General features: G+C 46.5%; 1 long non-coding RNA gene across 1 annotated transcript; it reads left to right on the top strand.

The window, feature by feature from the left end:
- Nucleotides 1–6: 6 nt before the first annotated feature.
- LOC105303976 lies at nt 7–7088 on the top strand. Its single transcript, XR_896954.2, has 3 exons — nt 7–739; nt 3925–4039; nt 5770–7088. It is a non-coding gene; the product is annotated as an uncharacterized LOC105303976 (long non-coding RNA).
- The last annotated feature ends 4549 nt before the right edge of the window (nt 7089–11637 follow it).

Below are 11637 nucleotides of genomic sequence, written 5' to 3'. Positions count from 1 at the left end.
TGAGCCTCCATTCTTTTTATTGTTCCCAAGGGACAGTTGCCTGACTGTTCACTTGTAAACCAAAATCTTGTGAAAATCTGCACAAAGGAACTGGGAAGAAGCCAAGGCAGTTAAACCACTTAACCTAGCGGTCCCCAATCTTTCTAGCACCAGTGACTTGCTCTCCTATGAGAATCTAACGCCTGATGATCTGAGGTGGAGCTGAGGCAGTGATGCTAGTGTTGAGAAGTGGCTGCAAATACAGCTGAAGCTTCGCTTGCTTGCCTGCTGCTCACCTCCTGCTATGCGGCCCGGTTCCTAACAGGCCACAAACTGGTACCCGTCTGCGGCCCAGGGGTTGGGACTCCTGGCTTAGCCATTCCTCATCTGGCCTTCAGGGGTCCTCCACCTAACTCCCTTTCAGCCCCCACAAGGCAACTCTTTGAAGACCTGCAACTGAATCTCATTTTTACGATTGGAAGGATTAAGTCTGATGTAGCTCTTCTTCCTGTGACTGAGCCGGCAGACCCTCCACAGCTCCATGCATAAGTTATGAGGTTTGGTTGTTGGCAGCGCTGTCTGTGACGTCGACAGCAGCATCGCCTAACAGTTGCTGGAGAAGCTACAATCTCAAACTACACTGTGGCTGTAAACAGACTCTTGCTGCTGGTCAGAAGCAGCAAACTGGATTTCTTGCATCGAGAGTGAACGCCGTCATCTGCTCTTTGGCTTAGAGCAAGGAAAGTGTCCTCCCATCAAGGTAAGCAAAAATGTCCCGTTTCCCACTGTTGGTACTCTGTGGGTAGCTACACTTGTGGTTGTCGATCAAAGTTGGATCACAGGGGTTTTACAACTCACACCCTCGGCATAGATGGTGTTGGCTGATTCTTGGCATATTCAGAAGCGAGAATAACCACGTCCCCTTTTATGTGTTAAACTCTTTGTTATCTGGAATGGGTCATTTTATATGTTTCGGTGTTAAAATGTTCCATTGGCAGAATTCACAATGAATACATTGTATGGGTCGTCCATTTAAAAACGAGAATATAAAATCCACTAAAGTCAAAAAAATGACAGTAGACACAACCACGTGTGTGTGTGTGTGTGTGTGTGTGTGTGTGATAATTCGGAGAGTGGACCAGTATTCTGTGGCTCCTCTCCCTGTCTCTAAGCGTGACTGCTGAGCACCAGCAGCTGTGCATTCGGGCAGGTAGGTCCCCACTGCCTGAGGGTTCCCAGGTGTGTCAGTTGGGCATCCCAAGTGCAACCCAAATGCTTAAGCAAAACAAGAACGTGTTGGAGGACAACATTTTGCTTGAATCCAAAGGCTTAAGCAATATCTTGAGGACTTGGCCACACTGTCTCCATCCCTCAGTGCTGCTCTGTCCACAGGTAGGACCCCATCATGGGTGCAAGACGGCTACCTGCAGCTCCAGGCACAAGGCTTGGCCCTCCACAGGCTTGAGCACTCAGCCCTGGCTAGACAGACTGGGGAAGGGTCTTAGCTCAGTTTCCCTAGGCATTATGGCAGGGCCGGTGGCTGGGAGGCATGTGATGGAAGACATGCCCTCCAGAAGAGCCTGCAGGGCAGAGGGGAAGGAAGAATGTGGTCTCAGGTCAAATCTGACCTTGTCTGACACACAGGATATGATCCCGGAAGCCAGGGGACCTGTCACTGGCTACAGTCTGCCCTGGGGAGGAACTGGCCCTAGGGAAAACAGCTCTGCCAGCTCAGAGTGACCCCTGGTGGGCAGCTGTGAGTCCCCAGCAGCAAGGTGCATTGGCTGGTGCAGGAGTCTGCGTGGGCCCCACTCTGCCTGCATGTCCCGTGGGTGTACCTATCCATGCTTCGGGACCCAGGGCTTCCAGCCTCACAGAGTCTAGAGTGGACAAGAAAGGTAAGCACATTCCTTCAGTGGATGGCGAGAAAGGCACTCCTGTCTCCACCACTAGGTTCTGATATCAAGGTAGTCAGTCGGCCTTTCAGGAACACCCCATACACAATGGCTGTCGTTCAAGGGGTGTGCACCATCTTGAAGAAGAGTGTGTCTTCTCACAGGCTGTCATGTCCAGATGGGCGCTTCAGTTGCATCTTTAAGAAGCCACTCCTCTGCTTCAGGCATGTACAGCTGTGTATATTTACATGCAGATATATTCATACACCTGCATACAATGCATTATACAAAGTACATATTTATTTTATATCATGTATTATATATAAAATCGAGGCCAACCATTGGAACTTCAAAGGCCAAAGGAACCAACTGGCCAGCATTGTACCAAAGCAGGGTGGTAAATCACCCTGTTAGGGGAGCTGGTCAATGGCCCGGGAGAGGGTTTACATGTGGGTGTTGATGGCCCATGAGAAGGGGACTTGCACTGGGCTGATGAGGTGGCTGGAGCTGTAGGGTTGGAAGCTGACCTTGGGAGGTGGCCCTTTGCCTTGGGAGTTGGGCACAGACCCAACCAAGATGTGGCCCCAGGTCTGTGCTCACTTCAGCCAATGACATCTTCTAATTGTCTTTGGTCTGGAGAGCAGATCTCTTGTTTGCGATGCTTCTAAGACATGAAGTCATTGATGATGTTGCTTAATTAAAGGATTCTTGATTGATTTGTTCTGGGTAAGTAATATGATTAGAGAGTTATAAAATTACTCTAGTGGGTCGCGTGCTCTATGTGTCATCTCAAACACACTATGTCAAATTCTTTGGCACCCAAAATGAAATGGCAGTGCTATGGTGGCTTTTTCTGCTCAGAACCCTTCCTCTGAGCACAGGGCCCTGACTTTCCAAGTGACCCATCATCCCCCACTTTGAGTCCAAGTGGCTGGCGGGCCAGTCCCAACACCAGGAGGGGACTGTGCCCCCTCCCTGAGGCTGGCTCTGTCTCCCTATCTGCCCCCATCACCAGGTTCATGCACCCATCCCCAGCTGCTGTGAGACTATTCCACACACAATCGTCTGTGTGTGTCCCCTCCAAAGAATGGCCCTTGATGCAGGAACCACCTTATCTGGAGACATGCCCTCTACCTGTGCCTGGGCACAGGGGAGGGACCTGGGAGGCAGCCCGCAGCAAATAACTGAATGACGCTAGTGCCTGTATCCCCCACACTCGCAGGTGGGAGCCCTGATCTCCAGTATGAAAGTGTGGAGATGGAGCCTTGGGGAGCTGATCAGTGTTGGAGGGGATCGGTCATGAGAGTGGGCCCCAGTGGGATCTGTACCCTTGTAAGAGGAGACACAGGATCAATCTCTCTACCACATGAGGGCACAGCATGGAGGCAGGCCACAAACCAGGAAGAGGCGTGTACCAGACACCGAATCTGCGAATCTGCCGGTACCCCTGCCCTGGACATCCCGCCTCCAGAATGGGAGAAGTAAATGTCTGTTGTTTAAGCCTCGAGTCCATGGCATTCTGCTACAGCAGCGTGAGGGAACCGAGATGTGGGCACAAACCGCTGGTCCCTGGCCTCATAGGGAGCAACTGTGCTGGACGGTTTATGCTGCCCGTGGCCAGACTGACGCACAGCTTGTCTCTGTCTGGTCCCTACCATCTTGATCCCTTCTGGCTGCTCTAATGGAACACAATAAACAACAGGAGTTTATCTCTCTAGAGGCCGCAAAGTCCAAGGTCTAGGCGCTGGACTCAGCGTCGGTGAGGGCCAAGCTTCTGGGTCCTGAACACTGCTTTCCCCTCTCTGTGTCCCCATGTGGCGGGAGGGCCAGGGGGGCTCTCAGGACCCTTTATGAGGACAGGAGTCCCAATAACAAGGGCCCCACTCTCACGACCCAAGCACCTCCCAAGTGTCCCACCTTCAGTTACTGCTGCACCAAGGGTTGGGTTTCAGCATATGCGTTTGGGGGATACAACATTCAGACCATGGCACTGTTGTGCTTCTCTCTCTTGGGGACCTGTGTCACCTAGACCCCCTGTCGGCTGTTTCAGGGAGTTCATCCTGAAGGTTGACTGCAGGAAAGATCCCGGGGAGCAGACACTGAGGACAGGACTGTGGAATTGGAGGAATCACAAGCCAGCCAGTGATGAGTGCCCTGTCCTTACCGTAAGTGGGGTGCTGATAAAAGCATCAGATATTTTTTAATTAAAAAATTTTCAACTACAGTTGATATGCAGTATTATATTAGTCTCAGGTGTACAGCATAGTGGTTAGACATTTATGTATCTTACATAAGTCTAGTGCCCACTGACACCACATAAAACTCATCATTTAGCAGAGCAACTGCTAAAACTTTCCTCGAATGTGGTGAAATCAAGATAAGAACAGCCAGAGTGGGGCTCTCCTCGGATGACACGGCTGTCTTTAGAGGTGCCGGAGACAGGGTGGTTCAAGGACAGCAGACTTGTTTGATGCTATTGAATGTCATTGATCCTCCGAAGAAAGAAAGTGACTGTTTCAGAGCAGTCATGTCTCAAATCAAGCCAAGGGCCTCCCGTGGGATGTAACCCCCCCTCCCCCCTGCAGCTGGGCTCCCCACAGGGAAGAAGCAGGAGACTTAATCCTGAGACTTGCTACCTCTGAGATGAGGGGCACTGTCCGAAGTCCTGCCAAGAGGCGTGGGATGAGCCTCGAGCCTCCCGGAGTCCTTGCTGTTTCACTTAGAGGGTTCAGGAGGGTCTTCATTGCTTTAAAAGAACTTTGTATGACTGAATATGGCTCCGGCCCTGCATTCCCCTGAGGTTTTGACCTGGGCTATGCGACACAGAAATATGTGGACAGTCTGATGCTGCTCCATTGTAGGTAGCAAGCCTTTTTCCTCTGGACACTTTACAATTTTTTTCCTGGTGTTTGGTTTTCAACGGTTGGACTATGTAATGTCTCTAGGTGTGGGGTTATTTTTATCATAAAAGGGTTTTTTTGTTTTGTTTTGTTTCCTCCAGAACTAGACTTTTCTGACTAGCCCAGGCCCTGTTCCTCAGCCTGCGCCCAGAACTAATAAATGTCCCTGAAAATAAACCGTCATTTATACTAACTCATCGCTGGAAGAGTCTCCTTTCTGGAATTCCAGGTCATGTTGCGATGCCACTTCCATAATGCTCGGATGCGTTCTGCGCTGTGTGCCATCTACCCGATTGTTGTAGATGTCATGGCAGGAACTCAACTCGCAGGAACCTATTTCATCCAGACTAGAAGTCCGAGGTTCCTCTTTTCATTTCTGTTTGAGGGAAATTTTGGATGAGAGAACAGAATCGAACAAATCTTAGAATTTCAGCATTGGAATTTTGTTCGTCCACTGACATGATACTGGGAATTCCTGTGTGACATCCTTGGGTTGTCATTCAGCTTTGCATGCTGCCTGGGGAAGGAGGTTTATGAATCTCGAGTGATGTGCTGCTAGGATCTCGGAGACTTTGGCTTTGAGTCACCTACTCAGGCTGGGGCAGGGCTCCTCCAGCACATGGCTTCACCCTCATTCTGAGGGGCTCGAGAGTGAGAGTTATGCAAAATACATCCTCCTCTGTGTACAGTGTTGTGTTATTAGTGGTTTCCAGAAAACCATTTCTCAAACTGTCTCATTTCGTACAGCTTGTTTGCATTTTCTATCCAGTTTCTCTGAACCACTGTTGTGTCTGAATCCCACTTTTCACCTGGTGCTACTGAGTCACAACCTACTCTACACTTGAGGGATCCCGACAGCTCCCCTTATTTAACCCCCAAATGTTCTGCAGACTTCTTTCCCACAGTAAGAGAATTAAATGGATGTCAGCTCAGAGACAAATACTGCGGCATGCCATTCAGCATGGGCCATGACCCTGTCACTCTCCTATTCATAGGCTGGAAGAGAGAGAGCCTTCCCCACTGGATGACATCAGCCCCATCATTCAGAACGATGCCATCGAAAGGCTCATCTCACCGATGATGGTGCGGCTTTGCCACCTGATCATCACCATGGGGAGGAGTGACCTGGGGGGTGACGCGTTCACCTCTTTGGGGAAGACGGCAGAGGAGCTGGCTCGGGCTAGTGATGAGTTTGTGCAAGTTGCCAAAAGGTAACTATTTCCAAGAATCTGACCTGTTTGCACTTATGCACACACAGGTAGAGAGAGAAAGAGAGAAATTATAAAGCAAATGTGGCAAAAATGAGGACAATTGGTGAATCTGGTTGTTACTGGAGTTTGTTGTATTTTTGCAACTTTTTGGGAAGTTTGAAATTTTATAAAAGTAAAAAGTTACAAAAATATTGTTGAAAAAAGCTCACACTTAAAAGTTAAGTGAGTCCTCAAAAAAATTAAAAATAGAATGACCATGTGATCCAGCAGTTCCCCTGTAGGTGTATACTCCAAAAAATGAAAGGAAGGACTCAGACAGATACCCCCATGTTCGGAGCAGTATTATTCACCACAACCAAAAAGTGGAAGCAACCCAAGTGTCCACTGATGGCTGAATGGACAAACAGAATGTGTATACACATTCAATGGAATTTTACTCAGCCTTAAAAAAGAAGGAAATTCTGACACAGGCTACAACTTGGATGAACCTTAAAGACATGATGCTGAGTGAAATAAGCCAGTCACAAAAGGGCACATTACTGTATGACTCCACTTACGTGAGGTACCTAGAGTAGTCAGATTCATAGAGACAGAAAGCAGATGGTGGGAGCCAGGGGTTGGGGTGGGTTTGCCCATGGGGAGATGGAAAGTTCTTTAGTTGGTACAGAGTTTCAGTCTGGGAAGATGAAAAAAACTCTAGAAGTGGATGGTTGCACATTGTGAATATACTTCGTGCCGCTGGACTGTACAGTTAAAAATGGGTAAGATGGCAAATGTTCTGTCACGTGTATTTGAACACACACAAAAGATATGGAGTTGGGAAACTGTACATAGTATGGCCCCAATTATGAAATAAGAAAAAAATGTATGGAAATAAACTTTCCAAAATATTTATAATAATTTACTTAGGAGTCTGAGGATAGATTCATTTTATACTAATACTCTCTTGCACATTCTAAGTCTTCTAACACAATGCAATTATTAATTTTAAAAAAAAGGCATGGTGAATTTTGAGATACATCCAACATCTTTTTTGTTTGTTTCAATATAAATGCCTTTGCTGTATTGTCTGTTCCGGGCAAATAAATTATTGATAAAGAGAATTACCCGTGCTCTTGATCATGAGCAATGATTGAGCCCATCAGTCGGGCAACACTGCAAGTAACTCCTATTCTGACCTGGTTTGGCTGTCGGCGTTTAGGGCAGCTCCTGGAGAGAATTCAGGAAAGGCCGGAAGGAGGCGGTCGGCACGGAGTGTGCTGAGTGCCTAGCTGGCAGGCCCAGTATTGCTGTCTGCTGGGGCAGCTCTCAGGAGCGGGAAGAAGCCACTGCATCAGCAGAAGAGTGCTGGCCACGGGCAGGGCTTCAGGAAGACCCTGTGGGAGGAGGCCGGCTTGAGTGTCTGTTTCTTCCACTGAGAATGAACCTGACCATGAACATTTAGAAAACACGAGTGAGAGAAGAAGAAAAGGATGACCCATCAGCCTGCTCCCTGGAGATAACTGTGGTGAGCGCTGAGGTTTCTATTTGTTCCAGACGTGCACCCCATCCTTCCCACGCCCTCTTCCCACTCTTTTTTTCTTCTCCCTTTTCCTTTAAAAAAATTCATATGAAGTGAGCTGTGCATATGACTACCCATATACCTACATACGCATGCATATGCATGGATATGCTATATATAAGTGGGTCTCATACACATACACATGCATACACATGGACATATATGTACAAATGGGTTTAATATACATACACATGTGTATGCATGGATCTGCATGTATAAGTGAGTCTCATACACATACACGTGAACATGCTTGGATATGTATGTACAAATGGATCTCGTGTGTATATATATACACACATACACATGTATGCATGGATATGCATGTATAAGTGGGTCTCATATATATACATATACATACACATGCACACGCAGGGACATGCATGTATAAAATCAATCATGTCAACTGGCAAACAGGGCAGGCCCCTGCGTTGCCCCTCCCTGGAGGTACTATTTACAGAGTCTGAGTGAACAGGGCATTTGGGGAGCAGCCCTGAGAAAGACGGTGCTAAACTCACCACCCCTCCACCTCAAACTTCAGTCTGTCCTGGACCAAGCAGTTGGAGGTTTTCTAGTTACCTTTTTGTTCTGATTTCCAGCGTGATTGCACCATGGCCCAGTAAGTCTTCCGTATGACTTTGAGCTATGTTTTGTGACCCAGCATTTGGTCCATATTTATAAATGTGCCATGAGCTCACAAATAGACATGTGTTCTATTATTAGGTGCTGTGTGCTTTGTGCATCTCAGGTCTAATTTATATGTTCAGATCTTTTTTTTTTTTAACTGAGAGAAGTGTGATAAAAAAAAAAATCTCTCATCATGGTAGCATTTACTTGTCCCTGTATAAGCTTTTCTAGTCTTTAAGAGTTCCTCATTCTTTCCTTGTCTTTCACGCCCCTGGCCCTCTGATATTAAATATTGGTCAGTTATTTTGTAGAATATCTATCAGTTGGGTATGCCAGATTTTTCATGATTAGATTGAGAGTTTGTATTTGTGGCAAGAAGTGATGTGTTCTTCATTATGCTTTCCATCATGATGTTGATATGTCTTATTACTAGTGATTTTAAACTTTGTCAGTTGGTTCAGGTGCTAATTAATTTCTCCACTATTTTTCTTTTTGTAATTGATAAGTGTCTTGGAGAAACTTCTGCAAACTGTTCTGTTTCTCTTCAAACTTTCGTCCATTGATTCCAGCATCAATCACTGTATTTTGTCTGCAAGAATTGTTACTAGGATGGTTGTCTCATGATAGTTTTTTATTTCCTTCATCCCTTCTATATTTATTAATTGGAATTCCGTACAGAAATGTTATCCTTTTTCCCCATTATTCATTTATTCAATTATTTGTACATTATCAACTCATGGTATTTATTTCATTTTGTGGGTTTTAATTCGATGCTGTCAATGTTTATTTTATTGTTCAGTTCCTTCCAGCTTCTGCCATTAGCTCCTGTATTCTTCTGTCATATCTCCATTTCTTTAAAGCACTTTCTTATTTTCCAGGATCATCCTGTATTTTTCCAGTGAGAACCCTGGACTCAACCTCTTCCCCAAAGAACCCTGGTTTCTTTTGTTGACAAATGATATTTAGAAAGCCAGATCTGGGCTCTAAATACACTCATGGCTGCTGGGTACCACTTCTCCATGGCCTCTTAGAAGCAGAGCTAAGAGTGTTTATAGTACACACGCTAATCCACGCTACATACTCGTCAACACTCCTTTGCACATGAACATGCACTCCTGTGTGGATATTCATATGTGTGCATCACCTATGCATGCAAACACTCACTCTGTGGATGCTCACATGTATGCGCCACCTGTGCATGTGAACACACACTCCCGTGTGGATGCTCATGTGCATATCACCTATGCATGTGAAAATACACTCCCATGTAGATGCTCACATGTGTGTGTCACCACACCGACCTCTTCCATGTTGATCTAACACCACAGATTCTTTCTTGTTGCCCTCTCCTCGTCTGCAGTTTCTTTCTCCAGCAGTGAGCATCCTTGCCCTCATGAGCCACACAGATCCACTTACCTGTTTGTTCTCACTCCTAAGGTGTAGCCTCTTGGGGTCCCAGCTGAAATCTTGGGGTGATCATTAGGTGGCATCCACATTGATAAGACCTAGGCCCTAATTCTCGTTTTCTCAGCACCATGAAACTTCTGGAGTCAGGCATGGCTATTACCTTTACATGACTTTTCTGCCTCTTGGCCTGTCTACTCAGGATTAAGTGTTGGCTGCTTGGATCATGCTCTAGTACCTAAAAAAAAAAACCACTTTTATTTTTTATTTTTTATTTTGTCCATCTGTTATAAGTGTTGTTGGTGGGCAGTTTGGTCTGATACCCTCACAGCTTGAAGTAGAAGCTTGAGAATGCTTATGATTATGACTCAGATTAGTGATTTGAAAGATCAAGCCGACCGACTCCTTTAAATTAGAGATTAGAAGCAGAAAGATATAGAAATCATGCATTAAAAATAGTAGACCTGGAGGACAGATCCAATTTGTAAATAATGGGGCTTCCAGAAGGAGAAAAACGAAGACACTGAGGAGAGGCAGTAACTGAACACGTAGTAGAGGAAAACTTCTCTGAGCCAATTACTGACCCAAATCTGCCCCTGAGAACTGCTCTCTGAGTTTCAGGTCAGACTCGAGGAAGATAAACATAAAGTGCCTGCTGGCAAATTCCTGAACTCATAGTGTTTTCAGGTCATAGCAAACAAACTGTTTACAAAGGAAGGTCAGTTAGCCTGGTAGCAGACAGACTCTTCTCCAAGTTCTTGCCCGTGACTCCGGAGGCCAGAAGGTGCTGGAATCACATTTGTGGGCTGCTAAGGGGACTGGCCTGCCACCAACAATGTGGCACCAGGCAGCTTATCATTCAGCAGACCATAGGGAAAACATGAACGGAGTCATGCAGGCACTTAGTAACCGTGTCTCCATGAACCTCGACGCAAGAAACCAAATGTTGATGAAAAACTATCCACAAGCAGAGACCAGAGACCTCAGGGAAGGGAAGGTGAAGAAAAGAACTTGGAAAGACAGTTTGTATCCTTGGAAGAGAAGATGCAAGGCTAAGGAAACTGCAGGTGTACCTTCATGTTGAAACATTAAACCAACTCAGCCAAATCTAAAAGTAGCGATGAGAGGGGAGAGAAGATGGGAAAATGTCCCACAACTCTCCAGGAAGAGTGAGGAGGGTGGGGAAGTAGGGCAGGCCTGCAGAGAATCTAGTTCTCTGTGGGAAGTCCTTGTCCCCAAGGTCATATGAGAACAGAACCATGCAATTGCCCTAGCACTGGATGCTGCGAGGTCATTTTGCACATGCACATCTGACCCTTGATAGCTGTTTCTCTCCTCTCCTTTGAATACTGAGAAGTGAGAAGACCCAGGAAGTCAGGTGGCATGGATGACGGTCCCCGTCCTGTGGCTGAACACCTGTAGGATGTGGCACTGTCATATTTATGGGCCGAGCGGCCTGTCAGCTGTAGCTGATGAGCAGATGCGGCACAGGAGCCAGAGAAAAATAAGGGAGGAGACAGCTGTCATGCATCCTTCCCCTTCTCCCCACCCCTGCCCCCAGTGTTTCAGCATTTTGCCGGGCAGGGCTGTTTGAGCGAGTATGACACTGCACATAGGGAACTGGGGATATCTCACATGAGGGCATCTGGGATGTTTGGGGCAGGCAGGGAGTGAGTTGTTGAAACTGGCTGTTGCTCTAGTAAGAGACCAAAGCTGAGATGAACTCAGTGGTTGCTGGAGCTGGCACTCCTGCATCCTCCCAGCCTAAGGTTTTGAAGGTACCAGCCTCAGCTTTGTTTGTAAAGAATAACTATTATAAAGGACTGCCCAAGCAGGCAGGACTTTCCTTGCTTTGTGTGGTTAGGGATTGTCTACAATCACATGAACGAAACAGTTGCTAGGGAGCCATTTGTGGAGGCTGGTTTTGGTTACATAAAACTCCTCTTGGATAACATGGATTGAAATGAGACTCTAGGTATTTCTTCCCTACAAAAAGAGGCTTGTTATTTTTTGTAGTAATTATACACATTCATTTCAGAGAAAATGAGAGCAATTCAAAAAGG

This window comes from Pteropus vampyrus, unplaced genomic scaffold (genome assembly GCF_000151845.1).
Source record: "Pteropus vampyrus isolate Shadow unplaced genomic scaffold, Pvam_2.0 Scaffold323, whole genome shotgun sequence".
NCBI lineage: Eukaryota > Metazoa > Chordata > Mammalia > Chiroptera > Pteropodidae > Pteropus > Pteropus vampyrus.
Note: the sequence above shows the minus strand (reverse complement) of the source record. Positions and strands in the feature narration are given on the sequence as shown.